Source organism: Ambystoma mexicanum, chromosome 2q (genome assembly GCF_040938575.1).
Source record: "Ambystoma mexicanum isolate Mex_15411 chromosome 2q, UKY_AmexF1_1, whole genome shotgun sequence".
In the NCBI taxonomy this organism is placed as follows: Eukaryota; Metazoa; Chordata; class Amphibia; order Caudata; family Ambystomatidae; genus Ambystoma; species Ambystoma mexicanum.
Window position 1 is genome coordinate 128696967 of NC_090924.1, and position 19834 is coordinate 128716800.

Genomic DNA, 19834 nt, shown 5'->3' on the forward strand with positions numbered 1-19834 from the left:
AGTGATTCCCTGGCTTTCTCTGGCCCGAGAAAGCTTTTCCTCTGAAGTGGGAACAGAAGTTGGACTGCTTCTGCTGAACTTCCTGAAAGCAGAGCTGGCGGGAGGAGGGACTTTTTGAGTGCTGGGAAAATTTGAGCTGGAAATTTGCATCGGCTGGACAGAGATTGCTTGGAGCAGCCAAAATATAATAACGGCCATGGCGCTCAAGTAAAGCAGAAAGCTTTTAGTATACACCTTTTGCACTCTTGTCAACGAAGCTGGGCTCTGTGAATGCTCACCCTACGCAAGAAAAGAGAACAGACTTTGCTGGTGACCTAAATATATCTCGCCTGATCGAGCACGATCGAGCTCTGAGTGAGCAGCTGTGCAATGGTCATCTTTACCAAAGGGGAGATGCTGCTTTTTCCAGTGTCACGCCCATGCTCTCAGGGCTGGAGGGAGGAGGGCTGCTTTTTGTTTTTACAGGCAAAAGGAAAGGCCCAGCCCTCAGAGCTTCTGCCAATGCAGATCCCAGCAGGTGCAAAATAAAGGCTCTCCCCCACCTTGCCAGCTGCAGATTGATCAGAAGACTGCTAGTCTAGTGTGTTGGGCCACTTTCTCTCTTCTGTGTATCGTCCCCTCTTATTACATAAACAGCATAAGAGGAATAAAGGAAGGAAGGAAGGAAGGAAGGAAGGAACAGTGTATCGCAAGCACCTTCCACCCTGATGTCAATGGGCCACCAACCTTCGGGATGAGGAGGAGACCTGTGAAGACAGTCAGAGCGTGCCGACTGGGGCATTCATTTGGCTCATACACCGACAAGGCTTTCAGCGGCAGGAACAAACTTCAGGAATAGGCATTCTTGGCCTCGAATCCTAAGGGGGGTGCAAACGCTGAGGACAATTCCGTCAAATGCTCAAAGGACCGTGGCTCGTTGGTCTAGGGGTATGATTCTCGCTTTGGGTGCGAGAGGTCCCGGGTTCAAATCCCGGACGAGCCCAATCAAGGTGGTTAACTTGAGCTCCTTTTTTTTGTTTTTTCAATGTTATTTTCATTGGACAGACTCTCTGGTTTTCTCGGTAAGCAGTAGTCGATGAACAATTCACTTCCTGAACCTCTTTGCGTGCCATGTCCTTGCGACAAGCACTTTGTGTTCTCTGTTAGCTCTCAGTAACATTCCTTGATTTGCTTGTGAGTTTTGGCCGTCCGATCTCAAAGTGGAAATATGTCCTTCCCTCTGTACGCTGCATAGGCCCTCAGCTGGCATACTTGTATATGTGCGCATGCTTGATAGGACGTATGTTTTAGGCTGGATTATGTGAGCTTCAGGCGCAAGGCATTTGATTAGTCTTTAAGCAGGTCCACTTGCACTGCCCTTTGCACCTGTTCTCCCAGTCCCTACAAAGGTGAGCAAGCAGCTGTTTCTGTAGTGTAGTGGTTATCACGTTTGCCTCACACGCGAAAGGTCCCCGGTTCGAGACCGGGCAGAAACACTCTCTGCTGGCATTTTACACAAAATAGTTTTTTTCCCCTTTTGTCACACACAAATGTAAAGTATGAACTTATTTGCGTTCCCATGGAAATAGCATATGCTCTCAAGAGCTTGAGAAATACACTGGGAAGGCAAGCATCCTCACATGTATTCTGTATATGGGGCCAATAAAAAAATGCACGCGCTTGCATTTTGTGTATGTAATGTTGCAGAGCACAGAGAGGATTTATTTTCCCTACTGCTGGGTATTTGGGTCTCTGGGATCACAGTTGGGTCCGCTCCGTCCTCTGAAATGGTCCATATTAGTTACATAGGTTAGTGTACCAAAGAAATAATACATTTTCATATACAGCTTCTTCATTTCTGTGTTCTGAGGGATTACCAGTTGTAAGAAATGCACTTGCCGGTACAGTGATTCCCTGGCTTTCTCTGGCCCGAGAAAGCTTTTCCTCTGAAGTGGGAACAGAAGTTGGACTGCTTCTGCTGAACTTCCTGAAAGCAGAGCTGGCGGGAGGAGGGACTTTTTGAGTGCTGGGAAAATTTGAGCTGGAAATTTGCATCGGCTGGACAGAGATTGCTTGGAGCAGCCAAAATATAATAACGGCCATGGCGCTCAAGTAAAGCAGAAAGCTTTTAGTATACACCTTTTGCACTCTTGTCAACGAAGCTGGGCTCTGTGAATGCTCACCCTACGCAAGAAAAGAGAACAGACTTTGCTGGTGACCTAAATATATCTCGCCTGATCGAGCACGATCGAGCTCTGAGTGAGCAGCTGTGCAATGGTCATCTTTACCAAAGGGGAGATGCTGCTTTTTCCAGTGTCACGCCCATGCTCTCAGGGCTGGAGGGAGGAGGGCTGCTTTTTGTTTTTACAGGCAAAAGGAAAGGCCCAGCCCTCAGAGCTTCTGCCAATGCAGATCCCAGCAGGTGCAAAATAAAGGCTCTCCCCCACCTTGCCAGCTGCAGATTGATCAGAAGACTGCTAGTCTAGTGTGTTGGGCCACTTTCTCTCTTCTGTGTATCGTCCCCTCTTATTACATAAACAGCATAAGAGGAATAAAGGAAGGAAGGAAGGAAGGAAGGAACAGTGTATCGCAAGCACCTTCCACCCTGATGTCAATGGGCCACCAACCTTCGGGATGAGGAGGAGACCTGTGAAGACAGTCAGAGCGTGCCGACTGGGGCATTCATTTGGCTCATACACCGACAAGGCTTTCAGCGGCAGGAACAAACTTCAGGAATAGGCATTCTTGGCCTCGAATCCTAAGGGGGGTGCAAACGCTGAGGACAATTCCGTCAAATGCTCAAAGGACCGTGGCTCGTTGGTCTAGGGGTATGATTCTCGCTTTGGGTGAGAGAGGTCCCGGGTTCAAATCCCGGACGAGCCCAATCAAGGTGGTTAACTTGAGCTCCTTTTTTTTGTTTTTTCAATGTTATTTTCATTGGACAGACTCTCTGGTTTTCTCGGTAAGCAGTAGTCGATGAACAATTCACTTCCTGAACCTCTTTGCGTGCCATGTCCTTGCGACAAGCACTTTGTGTTCTCTGTTAGCTCTCAGTAACATTCCTTGATTTGCTTGTGAGTTTTGGCCGTCCGATCTCAAAGTGGAAATATGTCCTTCCCTCTGTACGCTGCATAGGCCCTCAGCTGGCATACTTGTATATGTGCGCATGCTTGATAGGACGTATGTTTTAGGCTGGATTGTGTGAGCTTCAGGCGCAAGGCATTTGATTAGTCTTTAAGCAGGTCCACTTGCACTGCCCTTTGCACCTGTTCTCCCAGTCCCTACAAAGGTGAGCAAGCAGCTGTTTCTGTAGTGTAGTGGTTATCACGTTTGCCTCACACGCGAAAGGTCCCCGTTTCGAGACCGGGCAGAAACACTCTCTGCTGGCATTTTACACAAAATAGTTTTTTTCCCCTTTTGTCACACACAAATGTAAAGTATGAACTTATTTGCGTTCCCATGGAAATAGCATATGCTCTCAAGAGCTTGAGAAATACACTGGGAAGGCAAGCATCCTCACATGTATTCTGTATATGGGGCCAATAAAAAAATGCACGCGCTTGCATTTTGAGTATGTAATGTTGCAGAGCACAGAGAGGATTTATTTTCCCTACTGCTGGGTATTTGGGTCTCTGGGATCACAGTTGGGTCCGCTCCGTCCTCTGAAATGGTCCATATTAGTTACATAGGTTAGTGTACCAAAGAAATAATACATTTTCATATACAGCTTCTTCATTTCTGTGTTCTGAGGGATTACCAGTTGTAAGAAATGCACTTGCCGGTACAGTGATTCCCTGGCTTTCTCTGGCCCGAGAAAGCTTTTCCTCTGAAGTGGGAACAGAAGTTGGACTGCTTCTGCTGAACTTCCTGAAAGCAGAGCTGGCGGGAGGAGGGACTTTTTGAGTGCTGGGAAAATTTGAGCTGGAAATTTGCATCGGCTGGACAGAGATTGCTTGGAGCAGCCAAAATATAATAACGGCCATGGCGCTCAAGTAAAGCAGAAAGCTTTTAGTATACACCTTTTGCACTCTTGTCAACGAAGCTGGGCTCTGTGAATGCTCACCCTACGCAAGAAAAGAGAACAGACTTTGCTGGTGACCTAAATATATCTCGCCTGATCGAGCACGATCGAGCTCTGAGTGAGCAGCTGTGCAATGGTCATCTTTACCAAAGGGGAGATGCTGCTTTTTCCAGTGTCACGCCCATGCTCTCAGGGCTGGAGGGAGGAGGGCTGCTTTTTGTTTTTACAGGCAAAAGGAAAGGCCCAGCCCTCAGAGCTTCTGCCAATGCAGATCCCAGCAGGTGCAAAATAAAGGCTCTCCCCCACCTTGCCAGCTGCAGATTGATCAGAAGACTGCTAGTCTAGTGTGTTGGGCCACTTTCTCTCTTCTGTGTATCGTCCCCTCTTATTACATAAACAGCATAAGAGGAATAAAGGAAGGAAGGAAGGAAGGAAGGAACAGTGTATCGCAAGCACCTTCCACCCTGATGTCAATGGGCCACCAACCTTCGGGATGAGGAGGAGACCTGTGAAGACAGTCAGAGCGTGCCGACTGGGGCATTCATTTGGCTCATACACCGACAAGGCTTTCAGCGGCAGGAACAAACTTCAGGAATAGGCATTCTTGGCCTCGAATCCTAAGGGGGGTGCAAACGCTGAGGACAATTCCGTCAAATGCTCAAAGGACCGTGGCTCGTTGGTCTAGGGGTATGATTCTCGCTTTGGGTGCGAGAGGTCCCGGGTTCAAATCCCGGACGAGCCCAATCAAGGTGGTTAACTTGAGCTCCTTTTTTTTGTTTTTTCAATGTTATTTTCATTGGACAGACTCTCTGGTTTTCTCGGTAAGCAGTAGTCGATGAACAATTCACTTCCTGAACCTCTTTGCGTGCCATGTCCTTGCGACAAGCACTTTGTGTTCTCTGTTAGCTCTCAGTAACATTCCTTGATTTGCTTGTGAGTTTTGGCCGTCCGATCTCAAAGTGGAAATATGTCCTTCCCTCTGTACGCTGCATAGGCCCTCAGCTGGCATACTTGTATATGTGCGCATGCTTGATAGGACGTATGTTTTAGGCTGGATTGTGTGAGCTTCAGGCGCAAGGCATTTGATTAGTCTTTAAGCAGGTCCACTTGCACTGCCCTTTGCACCTGTTCTCCCAGTCCCTACAAAGGTGAGCAAGCAGCTGTTTCTGTAGTGTAGTGGTTATCACGTTTGCCTCACACGCGAAAGGTCCCCTGTTCGAGACCGGGCAGAAACACTCTCTGCTGGCATTTTACACAAAATAGTTTTTTTCCCCTTTTGTCACACACAAATGTAAAGTATGAACTTATTTGCGTTCCCATGGAAATAGCATATGCTCTCAAGAGCTTGAGAAATACACTGGGAAGGCAAGCATCCTCACATGTATTCTGTATATGGGGCCAATAAAAAAATGCACGCGCTTGCATTTTGTGTATGTAATGTTGCAGAGCACAGAGAGGATTTATTTTCCCTACTGCTGGGTATTTGGGTCTCTGGGATCACAGTTGGGTCCGCTCCGTCCTCTGAAATGGTCCATATTAGTTACATAGGTTAGTGTACCAAAGAAATAATACATTTTCATATACAGCTTCTTCATTTCTGTGTTCTGAGGGATTACCAGTTGTAAGAAATGCACTTGCCGGTACAGTGATTCCCTGGCTTTCTCTGGCCCGAGAAAGCTTTTCCTCTGAAGTGGGAACAGAAGTTGGACTGCTTCTGCTGAACTTCCTGAAAGCAGAGCTGGCGGGAGGAGGGACTTTTTGAGTGCTGGGAAAATTTGAGCTGGAAATTTGCATCGGCTGGACAGAGATTGCTTGGAGCAGCCAAAATATAATAACGGCCATGGCGCTCAAGTAAAGCAGAAAGCTTTTAGTATACACCTTTTGCACTCTTGTCAACGAAGCTGGGCTCTGTGAATGCTCACCCTACGCAAGAAAAGAGAACAGACTTTGCTGGTGACCTAAATATATCTCGCCTGATCGAGCACGATCGAGCTCTGAGTGAGCAGCTGTGCAATGGTCATCTTTACCAAAGGGGAGATGCTGCTTTTTCCAGTGTCACGCCCATGCTCTCAGGGCTGGAGGGAGGAGGGCTGCTTTTTGTTTTTACAGGCAAAAGGAAAGGCCCAGCCCTCAGAGCTTCTGCCAATGCAGATCCCAGCAGGTGCAAAATAAAGGCTCTCCCCCACCTTGCCAGCTGCAGATTGATCAGAAGACTGCTAGTCTAGTGTGTTGGGCCACTTTCTCTCTTCTGTGTATCGTCCCCTCTTATTACATAAACAGCATAAGAGGAATAAAGGAAGGAAGGAAGGAAGGAAGGAAGGAACAGTGTATCGCAAGCACCTTCCACCCTGATGTCAATGGGCCACCAACCTTCGGGATGAGGAGGAGACCTGTGAAGACAGTCAGAGCGTGCCGACTGGGGCATTCATTTGGCTCATACACCGACAAGGCTTTCAGCGGCAGGAACAAACTTCAGGAATAGGCATTCTTGGCCTCGAATCCTAAGGGGGGTGCAAACGCTGAGGACAATTCCGTCAAATGCTCAAAGGACCGTGGCTCGTTGGTCTAGGGGTATGATTCTCGCTTTGGGTGCGAGAGGTCCCGGGTTCAAATCCCGGACGAGCCCAATCAAGGTGGTTAACTTGAGCTCCTTTTTTTTGTTTTTTCAATGTTATTTTCATTGGACAGACTCTCTGGTTTTCTCGGTAAGCAGTAGTCGATGAACAATTCACTTCCTGAACCTCTTTGCGTGCCATGTCCTTGCGACAAGCACTTTGTGTTCTCTGTTAGCTCTCAGTAACATTCCTTGATTTGCTTGTGAGTTTTGGCCGTCCGATCTCAAAGTGGAAATATGTCCTTCCCTCTGTACGCTGCATAGGCCCTCAGCTGGCATACTTGTATATGTGCGCATGCTTGATAGGACGTATGTTTTAGGCTGGATTGTGTGAGCTTCAGGCGCAAGGCATTTGATTAGTCTTTAAGCAGGTCCACTTGCACTGCCCTTTGCACCTGTTCTTCCAGTCCCTACAAAGGTGAGCAAGCAGCTGTTTCTGTAGTGTAGTGGTTATCACGTTTGCCTCACACGCGAAAGGTCCCCGGTTCGAGACCGGGCAGAAACACTCTCTGCTGGCATTTTACACAAAATAGTTTTTTTCCCCTTTTGTCACACACAAATGTAAAGTATGAACTTATTTGCGTTCCCATGGAAATAGCATATGCTCTCAAGAGCTTGAGAAATACACTGGGAAGGCAAGCATCCTCACATGTATTCTGTATATGGGGCCAATAAAAAAATGCACGCGCTTGCATTTTGTGTATGTAATGTTGCAGAGCACAGAGAGGATTTATTTTCCCTACTGCTGGGTATTTGGGTCTCTGGGATCACAGTTGGGTCCGCTCCGTCCTCTGAAATGGTCCATATTAGTTACATAGGTTAGTGTACCAAAGAAATAATACATTTTCATATACAGCTTCTTCATTTCTGTGTTCTGAGGGATTACCAGTTGTAAGAAATGCACTTGCCGGTACAGTGATTCCCTGGCTTTCTCTGGCCCGAGAAAGCTTTTCCTCTGAAGTGGGAACAGAAGTTGGACTGCTTCTGCTGAACTTCCTGAAAGCAGAGCTGGCGGGAGGAGGGACTTTTTGAGTGCTGGGAAAATTTGAGCTGGAAATTTGCATCGGCTGGACAGAGATTGCTTGGAGCAGCCAAAATATAATAACGGCCATGGCGCTCAAGTAAAGCAGAAAGCTTTTAGTATACACCTTTTGCACTCTTGTCAACGAAGCTGGGCTCTGTGAATGCTCACCCTACGCAAGAAAAGAGAACAGACTTTGCTGGTGACCTAAATATATCTCGCCTGATCGAGCACGATCGAGCTCTGAGTGAGCAGCTGTGCAATGGTCATCTTTACCAAAGGGGAGATGCTGCTTTTTCCAGTGTCACGCCCATGCTCTCAGGGCTGGAGGGAGGAGGGCTGCTTTTTGTTTTTACAGGCAAAAGGAAAGGCCCAGCCCTCAGAGCTTCTGCCAATGCAGATCCCAGCAGGTGCAAAATAAAGGCTCTCCCCCACCTTGCCAGCTGCAGATTGATCAGAAGACTGCTAGTCTAGTGTGTTGGGCCACTTTCTCTCTTCTGTGTATCGTCCCCTCTTATTACATAAACAGCATAAGAGGAATAAAGGAAGGAAGGAAGGAAGGAAGGAACAGTGTATCGCAAGCACCTTCCACCCTGATGTCAATGGGCCACCAACCTTCGGGATGAGGAGGAGACCTGTGAAGACAGTCAGAGCGTGCCGACTGGGGCATTCATTTGGCTCATACACCGACAAGGCTTTCAGCGGCAGGAACAAACTTCAGGAATAGGCATTCTTGGCCTCGAATCCTAAGGGGGGTGCAAACGCTGAGGACAATTCCGTCAAATGCTCAAAGGACCGTGGCTCGTTGGTCTAGGGGTATGATTCTCGCTTTGGGTGAGAGAGGTCCCGGGTTCAAATCCCGGACGAGCCCAATCAAGGTGGTTAACTTGAGCTCCTTTTTTTTGTTTTTTCAATGTTATTTTCATTGGACAGACTCTCTGGTTTTCTCGGTAAGCAGTAGTCGATGAACAATTCACTTCCTGAACCTCTTTGCGTGCCATGTCCTTGCGACAAGCACTTTGTGTTCTCTGTTAGCTCTCAGTAACATTCCTTGATTTGCTTGTGAGTTTTGGCCGTCCGATCTCAAAGTGGAAATATGTCCTTCCCTCTGTACGCTGCATAGGCCCTCAGCTGGCATACTTGTATATGTGCGCATGCTTGATAGGACGTATGTTTTAGGCTGGATTGTGTGAGCTTCAGGCGCAAGGCATTTGATTAGTCTTTAAGCAGGTCCACTTGCACTGCCCTTTGCACCTGTTCTCCCAGTCCCTACAAAGGTGAGCAAGCAGCTGTTTCTGTAGTGTAGTGGTTATCACGTTTGCCTCACACGCGAAAGGTCCCCGGTTCGAGACCGGGCAGAAACACTCTCTGCTGGCATTTTACACAAAATAGTTTTTTTCCCCTTTTGTCACACACAAATGTAAAGTATGAACTTATTTGCGTTCCCATGGAAATAGCATATGCTCTCAAGAGCTTGAGAAATACACTGGGAAGGCAAGCATCCTCACATGTATTCTGTATATGGGGCCAATAAAAAAATGCACGCGCTTGCATTTTGTGTATGTAATGTTGCAGAGCACAGAGAGGATTTATTTTCCCTACTGCTGGGTATTTGGGTCTCTGGGATCACAGTTGGGTCCGCTCCGTCCTCTGAAATGGTCCATATTAGTTACATAGGTTAGTGTACCAAAGAAATAATACATTTTCATATACAGCTTCTTCATTTCTGTGTTCTGAGGGATTACCAGTTGTAAGAAATGCACTTGCCGGTACAGTGATTCCCTGGCTTTCTCTGGCCCGAGAAAGCTTTTCCTCTGAAGTGGGAACAGAAGTTGGACTGCTTCTGCTGAACTTCCTGAAAGCAGAGCTGGCGGGAGGAGGGACTTTTTGAGTGCTGGGAAAATTTGAGCTGGAAATTTGCATCGGCTGGACAGAGATTGCTTGGAGCAGCCAAAATATAATAACGGCCATGGCGCTCAAGTAAAGCAGAAAGCTTTTAGTATACACCTTTTGCACTCTTGTCAACGAAGCTGGGCTCTGTGAATGCTCACCCTACGCAAGAAAAGAGAACAGACTTTGCTGGTGACCTAAATATATCTCGCCTGATCGAGCACGATCGAGCTCTGAGTGAGCAGCTGTGCAATGGTCATCTTTACCAAAGGGGAGATGCTGCTTTTTCCAGTGTCACGCCCATGCTCTCAGGGCTGGAGGGAGGAGGGCTGCTTTTTGTTTTTACAGGCAAAAGGAAAGGCCCAGCCCTCAGAGCTTCTGCCAATGCAGATCCCAGCAGGTGCAAAATAAAGGCTCTCCCCCACCTTGCCAGCTGCAGATTGATCAGAAGACTGCTAGTCTAGTGTGTTGGGCCACTTTCTCTCTTCTGTGTATCGTCCCCTCTTATTACATAAACAGCATAAGAGGAATAAAGGAAGGAAGGAAGGAAGGAAGGAACAGTGTATCGCAAGCACCTTCCACCCTGATGTCAATGGGCCACCAACCTTCGGGATGAGGAGGAGACCTGTGAAGACAGTCAGAGCGTGCCGACTGGGGCATTCATTTGGCTCATACACCGACAAGGCTTTCAGCGGCAGGAACAAACTTCAGGAATAGGCATTCTTGGCCTCGAATCCTAAGGGGGGTGCAAACGCTGAGGACAATTCCGTCAAATGCTCAAAGGACCGTGGCTCGTTGGTCTAGGGGTATGATTCTCGCTTTGGGTGCGAGAGGTCCCGGGTTCAAATCCCGGACGAGCCCAATCAAGGTGGTTAACTTGAGCTCCTTTTTTTTGTTTTTTCAATGTTATTTTCATTGGACAGACTCTCTGGTTTTCTCGGTAAGCAGTAGTCGATGAACAATTCACTTCCTGAACCTCTTTGCGTGCCATGTCCTTGCGACAAGCACTTTGTGTTCTCTGTTAGCTCTCAGTAACATTCCTTGATTTGCTTGTGAGTTTTGGCCGTCCGATCTCAAAGTGGAAATATGTCCTTCCCTCTGTACGCTGCATAGGCCCTCAGCTGGCATACTTGTATATGTGCGCATGCTTGATAGGACGTATGTTTTAGGCTGGATTGTGTGAGCTTCAGGCGCAAGGCATTTGATTAGTCTTTAAGCAGGTCCACTTGCACTGCCCTTTGCACCTGTTCTCCCAGTCCCTACAAAGGTGAGCAAGCAGTTGTTTCTGTAGTGTAGTGGTTATCACGTTCGCCTCACACGCGAAAGGTCCCCGGTTCGAGACCGGGCAGAAACACTCTCTGCTGGCATTTTACACAAAATAGTTTTTTTCCCCTTTTGTCACACACAAATGTAAAGTATGAACTTATTTGCGTTCCCATGGAAATAGCATATGCTCTCAAGAGCTTGAGAAATACACTGGGAAGGCAAGCATCCTCACATGTATTCTGTATATGGGGCCAATAAAAAAATGCACGCGCTTGCATTTTGTGTATGTAATGTTGCAGAGCACAGAGAGGATTTATTTTCCCTACTGCTGGGTATTTGGGTCTCTGGGATCACAGTTGGGTCCGCTCCGTCCTCTGAAATGGTCCATATTAGTTACATAGGTTAGTGTACCAAAGAAATAATACATTTTCATATACAGCTTCTTCATTTCTGTGTTCTGAGGGATTACCAGTTGTAAGAAATGCACTTGCCGGTACAGTGATTCCCTGGCTTTCTCTGGCCCGAGAAAGCTTTTCCTCTGAAGTGGGAACAGAAGTTGGACTGCTTCTGCTGAACTTCCTGAAAGCAGAGCTGGCGGGAGGAGGGACTTTTTGAGTGCTGGGAAAATTTGAGCTGGAAATTTGCATCGGCTGGACAGAGATTGCTTGGAGCAGCCAAAATATAATAACGGCCATGGCGCTCAAGTAAAGCAGAAAGCTTTTAGTATACACCTTTTGCACTCTTGTCAACGAAGCTGGGCTCTGTGAATGCTCACCCTACGCAAGAAAAGAGAACAGACTTTGCTGGTGACCTAAATATATCTCGCCTGATCGAGCACGATCGAGCTCTGAGTGAGCAGCTGTGCAATGGTCATCTTTACCAAAGGGGAGATGCTGCTTTTTCCAGTGTCACGCCCATGCTCTCAGGGCTGGAGGGAGGAGGGCTGCTTTTTGTTTTTACAGGCAAAAGGAAAGGCCCAGCCCTCAGAGCTTCTGCCAATGCAGATCCCAGCAGGTGCAAAATAAAGGCTCTCCCCCACCTTGCCAGCTGCAGATTGATCAGAAGACTGCTAGTCTAGTGTGTTGGGCCACTTTCTCTCTTCTGTGTATCGTCCCCTCTTATTACATAAACAGCATAAGAGGAATAAAGGAAGGAAGGAAGGAAGGAAGGAACAGTGTATCGCAAGCACCTTCCACCCTGATGTCAATGGGCCACCAACCTTCGGGATGAGGAGGAGACCTGTGAAGACAGTCAGAGCGTGCCGACTGGGGCATTCATTTGGCTCATACACCGACAAGGCTTTCAGCGGCAGGAACAAACTTCAGGAATAGGCATTCTTGGCCTCGAATCCTAAGGGGGGTGCAAACGCTGAGGACAATTCCGTCAAATGCTCAAAGGACCGTGGCTCGTTGGTCTAGGGGTATGATTCTCGCTTTGGGTGCGAGAGGTCCCGGGTTCAAATCCCGGATGAGCCCAATCAAGGTGGTTAACTTGAGCTCCTTTTTTTTGTTTTTTCAATGTTATTTTCATTGGACAGACTCTCTGGTTTTCTCGGTAAGCAGTAGTCGATGAACAATTCACTTCCTGAACCTCTTTGCGTGCCATGTCCTTGCGACAAGCACTTTGTGTTCTCTGTTAGCTCTCAGTAACATTCCTTGATTTGCTTGTGAGTTTTGGCCGTCCGATCTCAAAGTGGAAATATGTCCTTCCCTCTGTACGCTGCATAGGCCCTCAGCTGGCATACTTGTATATGTGCGCATGCTTGATAGGACGTATGTTTTAGGCTGGATTGTGTGAGCTTCAGGCGCAAGGCATTTGATTAGTCTTTAAGCAGGTCCACTTGCACTGCCCTTTGCACCTGTTCTCCCAGTCCCTACAAAGGTGAGCAAGCAGCTGTTTCTGTAGTGTAGTGGTTATCACGTTCGCCTCACACGCGAAAGGTCCCCGGTTCGAGACCGGGCAGAAACATTCTCTGCTGGCATTTTACACAAAATAGTTTTTTTCCCCTTTTGTCACACACAAATGTAAAGTATGAACTTATTTGCGTTCCCATGGAAATAGCATATGCTCTCAAGAGCTTGAGAAATACACTGGGAAGGCAAGCATCCTCACATGTATTCTGTATATGGGGCCAATAAAAAAATGCACGCGCTTGCATTTTGTGTATGTAATGTTGCAGAGCACAGAGAGGATTTATTTTCCCTACTGCTGGGTATTTGGGTCTCTGGGATCACAGTTGGGTCCGCTCCGTCCTCTGAAATGGTCCATATTAGTTACATAGGTTAGTGTACCAAAGAAATAATACATTTTCATATACAGCTTCTTCATTTCTGTGTTCTGAGGGATTACCAGTTGTAAGAAATGCACTTGCCGGTACAGTGATTCCCTGGCTTTCTCTGGCCCGAGAAAGCTTTTCCTCTGAAGTGGGAACAGAAGTTGGACTGCTTCTGCTGAACTTCCTGAAAGCAGAGCTGGCGGGAGGAGGGACTTTTTGAGTGCTGGGAAAATTTGAGCTGGAAATTTGCATCGGCTGGACAGAGATTGCTTGGAGCAGCCAAAATATAATAACGGCCATGGCGCTCAAGTAAAGCAGAAAGCTTTTAGTATACACCTTTTGCACTCTTGTCAACGAAGCTGGGCTCTGTGAATGCTCACCCTACGCAAGAAAAGAGAACAGACTTTGCTGGTGACCTAAATATATCTCGCCTGATCGAGCACGATCGAGCTCTGAGTGAGCAGCTGTGCAATGGTCATCTTTACCAAAGGGGAGATGCTGCTTTTTCCAGTGTCACGCCCATGCTCTCAGGGCTGGAGGGAGGAGGGCTGCTTTTTGTTTTTACAGGCAAAAGGAAAGGCCCAGCCCTCAGAGCTTCTGCCAATGCAGATCCCAGCAGGTGCAAAATAAAGGCTCTCCCCCACCTTGCCAGCTGCAGATTGATCAGAAGACTGCTAGTCTAGTGTGTTGGGCCACTTTCTCTCTTCTGTGTATCGTCCCCTCTTATTACATAAACAGCATAAGAGGAATAAAGGAAGGAAGGAAGGAAGGAAGGAAGGAACAGTGTATCGCAAGCACCTTCCACCCTGATGTCAATGGGCCACCAACCTTCGGGATGAGGAGGAGACCTGTGAAGACAGTCAGAGCGTGCCGACTGGGGCATTCATTTGGCTCATACACCGACAAGGCTTTCAGCGGCAGGAACAAACTTCAGGAATAGGCATTCTTGGCCTCGAATCCTAAGGGGGGTGCAAACGCTGAGGACAATTCCGTCAAATGCTCAAAGGACCGTGGCTCGTTGGTCTAGGGGTATGATTCTCGCTTTGGGTGCGAGAGGTCCCGGGTTCAAATCCCGGACGAGCCCAATCAAGGTGGTTAACTTGAGCTCCTTTTTTTTGTTTTTTCAATGTTATTTTCATTGGACAGACTCTCTGGTTTTCTCGGTAAGCAGTAGTCGATGAACAATTCACTTCCTGAACCTCTTTGCGTGCCATGTCCTTGCGACAAGCACTTTGTGTTCTCTGTTAGCTCTCAGTAACATTCCTTGATTTGCTTGTGAGTTTTGGCCGTCCGATCTCAAAGTGGAAATATGTCCTTCCCTCTGTACGCTGCATAGGCCCTCAGCTGGCATACTTGTATATGTGCGCATGCTTGATAGGACGTATGTTTTAGGCTGGATTGTGTGAGCTTCAGGCGCAAGGCATTTGATTAGTCTTTAAGCAGGTCCACTTGCACTGCCCTTTGCACCTGTTCTCCCAGTCCCTACAAAGGTGAGCAAGCAGCTGTTTCTGTAGTGTAGTGGTTATCACATTCGCCTCACACGCGAAAGGTCCCAGGTTCGAGACCGGGCAGAAACACTCTCTGCTGGCATTTTACACAAAATAGTTTTTTTCCCCTTTTGTCACACACAAATGTAAAGTATGAACTTATTTGCGTTCCCATGGAAATAGCATATGCTCTCAAGAGCTTGAGAAATACACTGGGAAGGCAAGCATCCTCACATGTATTCTGTATATGGGGCCAATAAAAAAATGCACGCGCTTGCATTTTGTGTATGTAATGTTGCAGAGCACAGAGAGGATTTATTTTCCCTACTGCTGGGTATTTGGGTCTCTGGGATCACAGTTGGGTCCGCTCCGTCCTCTGAAATGGTCCATATTAGTTACATAGGTTAGTGTACCAAAGAAATAATACATTTTCATATACAGCTTCTTCATTTCTGTGTTCTGAGGGATTACCAGTTGTAAGAAATGCACTTGCCGGTACAGTGATTCCCTGGCTTTCTCTGGCCCGAGAAAGCTTTTCCTCTGAAGTGGGAACAGAAGTTGGACTGCTTCTGCTGAACTTCCTGAAAGCAGAGCTGGCGGGAGGAGGGACTTTTTGAGTGCTGGGAAAATTTGAGCTGGAAATTTGCATCGGCTGGACAGAGATTGCTTGGAGCAGCCAAAATATAATAACGGCCATGGCGCTCAAGTAAAGCAGAAAGCTTTTAGTATACACCTTTTGCACTCTTGTCAACGAAGCTGGGCTCTGTGAATGCTCACCCTACGCAAGAAAAGAGAACAGACTTTGCTGGTGACCTAAATATATCTCGCCTGATCGAGCACGATCGAGCTCTGAGTGAGCAGCTGTGCAATGGTCATCTTTACCAAAGGGGAGATGCTGCTTTTTCCAGTGTCACGCCCATGCTCTCAGGGCTGGAGGGAGGAGGGCTGCTTTTTGTTTTTACAGGCAAAAGGAAAGGCCCAGCCCTCAGAGCTTCTGCCAATGCAGATCCCAGCAGGTGCAAAATAAAGGCTCTCCCCCACCTTGCCAGCTGCAGATTGATCAGAAGACTGCTAGTCTAGTGTGTTGGGCCACTTTCTCTCTTCTGTGTATCGTCCCCTCTTATTACATAAACAGCATAAGAGGAATAAAGGAAGGAAGGAAGGAAGGAAGGAAGGAAGGAAGGAAGGAAGGAACAGTGTATCGCAAGCACCTTCCACCCTGATGTCAATGGGCCACCAACCTTCGGGATGAGGAGGAGACCTGTGAAGACAGTCAGAGCGTGCCGACTGGGGCATTCATTTGGCTCATACACCGACAAGGCTTTCAGCGGCAGGAACAAACTTCAGGAATAGGCATTCTTGGCCTCGAATCCTAAGGGGGGTGCAAACGCTGAGGACAATTCCGTCAAATGCTCAAAGGACCGTGGCTCGTTGGTCTAGGGGTATGATTCTCGCTTTGGGTGCGAGAGGTCCCGGGTTCAAATCCCGGACGAGCCCAATCAAGGTGGTTAACTTGAGCTCCTTTTTTTTGTTTTTTCAATGTTATTTTCATTGGACAGACTCTCTGGTTTTCTCGGTAAGCAGTAGTCGATGAACAATTCACTTCCTGAACCTCTTTGCGTGCCATGTCCTTGCGACAAGCACTTTGTGTTCTCTGTTAGCTCTCAGTAACATTCCTTGATTTGCTTGTGAGTTTTGGCCGTCCGATCTCAAAGTGGAAATATGTCCTTCCCTCTGTACGCTGCATAGGCCCTCAGCTGGCATACTTGTATATGTGCGCATGCTTGATAGGACGTATGTTTTAGGCTGGATTGTGTGAGCTTCAGGCGCAAGGCATTTGATTAGTCTTTAAGCAGGTCCACTTGCACTGCCCTTTGCACCTGTTCTCCCAGTCCCTACAAAGGTGAGCAAGCAGCTGTTTCTGTAGTGTAGTGGTTATCACGTTCGCCTCACACGCGAAAGGTCCCCGGTTCGAGACCGGGCAGAAACACTCTCTGCTGGCATTTTACACAAAATAGTTTTTTTCCCCTTTTGTCACACACAAATGTAAAGTATGAACTTATTTGCGTTCCCATGGAAATAGCATATGCTCTCAAGAGCTTGAGAAATACACTGGGAAGGCAAGCATCCTCACATGTATTCTGTATATGGGGCCAATAAAAAAATGCACGCGCTTGCATTTTGTGTATGTAATGTTGCAGAGCACAGAGAGGATTTATTTTCCCTACTGCTGGGTATTTGGGTCTCTGGGATCACAGTTGGGTCCGCTCCGTCCTCTGAAATGGTCCATATTAGTTACATAGGTTAGTGTACCAAAGAAATAATACATTTTCATATACAGCTTCTTCATTTCTGTGTTCTGAGGGATTACCAGTTGTAAGAAATGCACTTGCCGGTACAGTGATTCCCTGGCTTTCTCTGGCCCGAGAAAGCTTTTCCTCTGAAGTGGGAACAGAAGTTGGACTGCTTCTGCTGAACTTCCTGAAAGCAGAGCTGGCGGGAGGAGGGACTTTTTGAGTGCTGGGAAAATTTGAGCTGGAAATTTGCATCGGCTGGACAGAGATTGCTTGGAGCAGCCAAAATATAATAACGGCCATGGCGCTCAAGTAAAGCAGAAAGCTTTTAGTATACACCTTTTGCACTCTTGTCAACGAAGCTGGGCTCTGTGAATGCTCACCCTACGCAAGAAAAGAGAACAGACTTTGCTGGTGACCTAAATATATCTCGCCTGATCGAGCACGATCGAGCTCTGAGTGAGCAGCTGTGCAATGGTCATCTTTACCAAAGGGGAGATGCTGCTTTTTCCAGTGTCACGCCCATGCTCTCAGGGCTGGAGGGAGGAGGGCTGCTTTTTGTTTTTACAGGCAAAAGGAAAGGCCCAGCCCTCAGAGCTTCTGCCAATGCAGATCCCAGCAGGTGCAAAATAAAGGCTCTCCCCCACCTTGCCAGCTGCAGATTGATCAGAAGACTGCTAGTCTAGTGTGTTGGGCCACTTTCTCTCTTCTGTGTATCGTCCCCTCTTATTACATAAACAGCATAAGAGGAATAAAGGAAGGAAGGAAGGAAGGAAGGAAGGAAGGAAGGAAGGAACAGTGTATCGCAAGCACCTTCCACCCTGATGTCAATGGGCCACCAACCTTCGGGATGAGGAGGAGACCTGTGAAGACAGTCAGAGCGTGCCGACTGGGGCATTCATTTGGCTCATACACCGACAAGGCTTTCAGCGGCAGGAACAAACTTCAGGAATAGGCATTCTTGGCCTCGAATCCTAAGGGGGGTGCAAACGCTGAGGACAATTCCGTCAAATGCTCAAAGGACCGTGGCTCGTTGGTCTAGGGGTATGATTCTCGCTTTGGGTGCGAGAGGTCCCGGGTTCAAATCCCGGACGAGCCCAATCAAGGTGGTTAACTTGAGCTCCTTTTTTTTGTTTTTTCAATGTTATTTTCATTGGACAGACTCTCTGGTTTTCTCGGTAAGCAGTAGTCGATGAACAATTCACTTCCTGAACCTCTTTGCGTGCCATGTCCTTGCGACAAGCACTTTGTGTTCTCTGTTAGCTCTCAGTAACATTCCTTGATTTGCTTGTGAGTTTTGGCCGTCCGATCTCAAAGTGGAAATATGTCCTTCCCTCTGTACGCTGCATAGGCCCTCAGCTGGCATACTTGTATATGTGCGCATGCTTGATAGGACGTATGTTTTAGGCTGGATTGTGTGAGCTTCAGGCGCAAGGCATTTGATTAGTCTTTAAGCAGGTCCACTTGCACTGCCCTTTGCACCTGTTCTCCCAGTCCCTACAAAGGTGAGCAAGCAGCTGTTTCTGTAGTGTAGTGGTTATCACGTTCGCCTCACACGCGAAAGGTCCCCGGTTCGAGACCGGGCAGAAACACTCTCTGCTGGCATTTTACACAAAATAGTTTTTTTCCCCTTTTGTCACACACAAATGTAAAGTATGAACTTATTTGCGTTCCCATGGAAATAGCATATGCTCTCAAGAGCTTGAGAAATACACTGGGAAGGCAAGCATCCTCACATGTATTCTGTATATGGGGCCAATAAAAAAATGCACGCGCTTGCATTTTGTGTATGTAATGTTGCAGAGCACAGAGAGGATTTATTTTCCCTACTGCTGGGTATTTGGGTCTCTGGGATCACAGTTGGGTCCGCTCCGTCCTCTGAAATGGTCCATATTAGTTACATAGGTTAGTGTACCAAAGAAATAATACATTTTCATATACAGCTTCTTCATTTCTGTGTTCTGAGGGATTACCAGTTGTAAGAAATGCACTTGCCGGTACAGTGATTCCCTGGCTTTCTCTGGCCCGAGAAAGCTTTTCCTCTGAAGTGGGAACAGAAGTTGGACTGCTTCTGCTGAACTTCCTGAAAGCAGAGCTGGCGGGAGGAGGGACTTTTTGAGTGCTGGGAAAATTTGAGCTGGAAATTTGCATCGGCTGGACAGAGATTGCTTGGAGCAGCCAAAATATAATAACGGCCATGGCGCTCAAGTAAAGCAGAAAGCTTTTAGTATACACCTTTTGCACTCTTGTCAACGAAGCTGGGCTCTGTGAATGCTCACCCTACGCAAGAAAAGAGAACAGACTTTGCTGGTGACCTAAATATATCTCGCCTGATCGAGCACGATCGAGCTCTGAGTGAGCAGCTGTGCAATGGTCATCTTTACCAAAGGGGAGATGCTGCTTTTTCCAGTGTCACGCCCATGCTCTCAGGGCTGGAGGGAGGAGGGCTGCTTTTTGTTTTTACAGGCAAAAGGAAAGGCCCAGCCCTCAGAGCTTCTGCCAATGCAGATCCCAGCAGGTGCAAAATAAAGGCTCTCCCCCACCTTGCCAGCTGCAGATTGATCAGAAGACTGCTAGTCTAGTGTGTTGGGCCACTTTCTCTCTTCTGTGTATCGTCCCCTCTTATTACATAAACAGCATAAGAGGAATAAAGGAAGGAAGGAAGGAAGGAAGGAACAGTGTATCGCAAGCACCTTCCACCCTGATGTCAATGGGCCACCAACCTTCGGGATGAGGAGGAGACCTGTGAAGACAGTCAGAGCGTGCCGACTGGGGCATTCATTTGGCTCATACACCGACAAGGCTTTCAGCGGCAGGAACAAACTTCAGGAATAGGCATTCTTGGCCTCGAATCCTAAGGGGGGTGCAAACGCTGAGGACAATTCCGTCAAATGCTCAAAGGACCGTGGCTCGTTGGTCTAGGGGTATGATTCTCGCTTTGGGTGCGAGAGGTCCTGGGTTCAAATCCCGGACGAGCCCAATCAAGG

The 19834-nt window shown here is 47.6% G+C and overlaps 17 non-coding genes across 17 annotated transcripts; all 17 read left to right on the forward strand.

The window, feature by feature from the left end:
- Window positions 1–910: 910 nt before the first annotated feature.
- TRNAP-UGG (transfer RNA proline (anticodon UGG)) lies at window positions 911–982 on the forward strand. The gene has a single exon. It is a non-coding gene; the product is annotated as a tRNA-Pro (tRNA).
- Window positions 983–1402: 420 nt separating this feature from the next.
- Window positions 1403–1475, forward strand: TRNAV-CAC (transfer RNA valine (anticodon CAC)). The gene has a single exon. It is a non-coding gene; the product is annotated as a tRNA-Val (tRNA).
- Window positions 1476–4670: 3195 nt separating this feature from the next.
- Window positions 4671–4742, forward strand: TRNAP-UGG (transfer RNA proline (anticodon UGG)). Its single transcript has one exon. It is a non-coding gene; the product is annotated as a tRNA-Pro (tRNA).
- Window positions 4743–6554: 1812 nt separating this feature from the next.
- Window positions 6555–6626, forward strand: TRNAP-UGG (transfer RNA proline (anticodon UGG)). Its single transcript has one exon. It is a non-coding gene; the product is annotated as a tRNA-Pro (tRNA).
- A 420-nt stretch (window positions 6627–7046) lies between these two features.
- TRNAV-CAC (transfer RNA valine (anticodon CAC)) lies at window positions 7047–7119 on the forward strand. Its single transcript has one exon. It is a non-coding gene; the product is annotated as a tRNA-Val (tRNA).
- Window positions 7120–8926: 1807 nt separating this feature from the next.
- TRNAV-CAC (transfer RNA valine (anticodon CAC)) lies at window positions 8927–8999 on the forward strand. The gene has a single exon. It is a non-coding gene; the product is annotated as a tRNA-Val (tRNA).
- A 1315-nt stretch (window positions 9000–10314) lies between these two features.
- Window positions 10315–10386, forward strand: TRNAP-UGG (transfer RNA proline (anticodon UGG)). Its single transcript has one exon. It is a non-coding gene; the product is annotated as a tRNA-Pro (tRNA).
- Window positions 10387–10806: 420 nt separating this feature from the next.
- Window positions 10807–10879, forward strand: TRNAV-CAC (transfer RNA valine (anticodon CAC)). The gene has a single exon. It is a non-coding gene; the product is annotated as a tRNA-Val (tRNA).
- Window positions 10880–12194: 1315 nt separating this feature from the next.
- On the forward strand, window positions 12195–12266 carry TRNAP-UGG (transfer RNA proline (anticodon UGG)). The gene has a single exon. It is a non-coding gene; the product is annotated as a tRNA-Pro (tRNA).
- Window positions 12267–12686: 420 nt separating this feature from the next.
- Window positions 12687–12759, forward strand: TRNAV-CAC (transfer RNA valine (anticodon CAC)). Its single transcript has one exon. It is a non-coding gene; the product is annotated as a tRNA-Val (tRNA).
- Window positions 12760–14078: 1319 nt separating this feature from the next.
- On the forward strand, window positions 14079–14150 carry TRNAP-UGG (transfer RNA proline (anticodon UGG)). The gene has a single exon. It is a non-coding gene; the product is annotated as a tRNA-Pro (tRNA).
- A 420-nt stretch (window positions 14151–14570) lies between these two features.
- Window positions 14571–14643, forward strand: TRNAV-CAC (transfer RNA valine (anticodon CAC)). The gene has a single exon. It is a non-coding gene; the product is annotated as a tRNA-Val (tRNA).
- Window positions 14644–15978: 1335 nt separating this feature from the next.
- TRNAP-UGG (transfer RNA proline (anticodon UGG)) lies at window positions 15979–16050 on the forward strand. Its single transcript has one exon. It is a non-coding gene; the product is annotated as a tRNA-Pro (tRNA).
- A 420-nt stretch (window positions 16051–16470) lies between these two features.
- TRNAV-CAC (transfer RNA valine (anticodon CAC)) lies at window positions 16471–16543 on the forward strand. Its single transcript has one exon. It is a non-coding gene; the product is annotated as a tRNA-Val (tRNA).
- Window positions 16544–17874: 1331 nt separating this feature from the next.
- On the forward strand, window positions 17875–17946 carry TRNAP-UGG (transfer RNA proline (anticodon UGG)). Its single transcript has one exon. It is a non-coding gene; the product is annotated as a tRNA-Pro (tRNA).
- Window positions 17947–18366: 420 nt separating this feature from the next.
- TRNAV-CAC (transfer RNA valine (anticodon CAC)) lies at window positions 18367–18439 on the forward strand. Its single transcript has one exon. It is a non-coding gene; the product is annotated as a tRNA-Val (tRNA).
- Window positions 18440–19754: 1315 nt separating this feature from the next.
- TRNAP-UGG (transfer RNA proline (anticodon UGG)) lies at window positions 19755–19826 on the forward strand. Its single transcript has one exon. It is a non-coding gene; the product is annotated as a tRNA-Pro (tRNA).
- The last annotated feature ends 8 nt before the right edge of the window (window positions 19827–19834 follow it).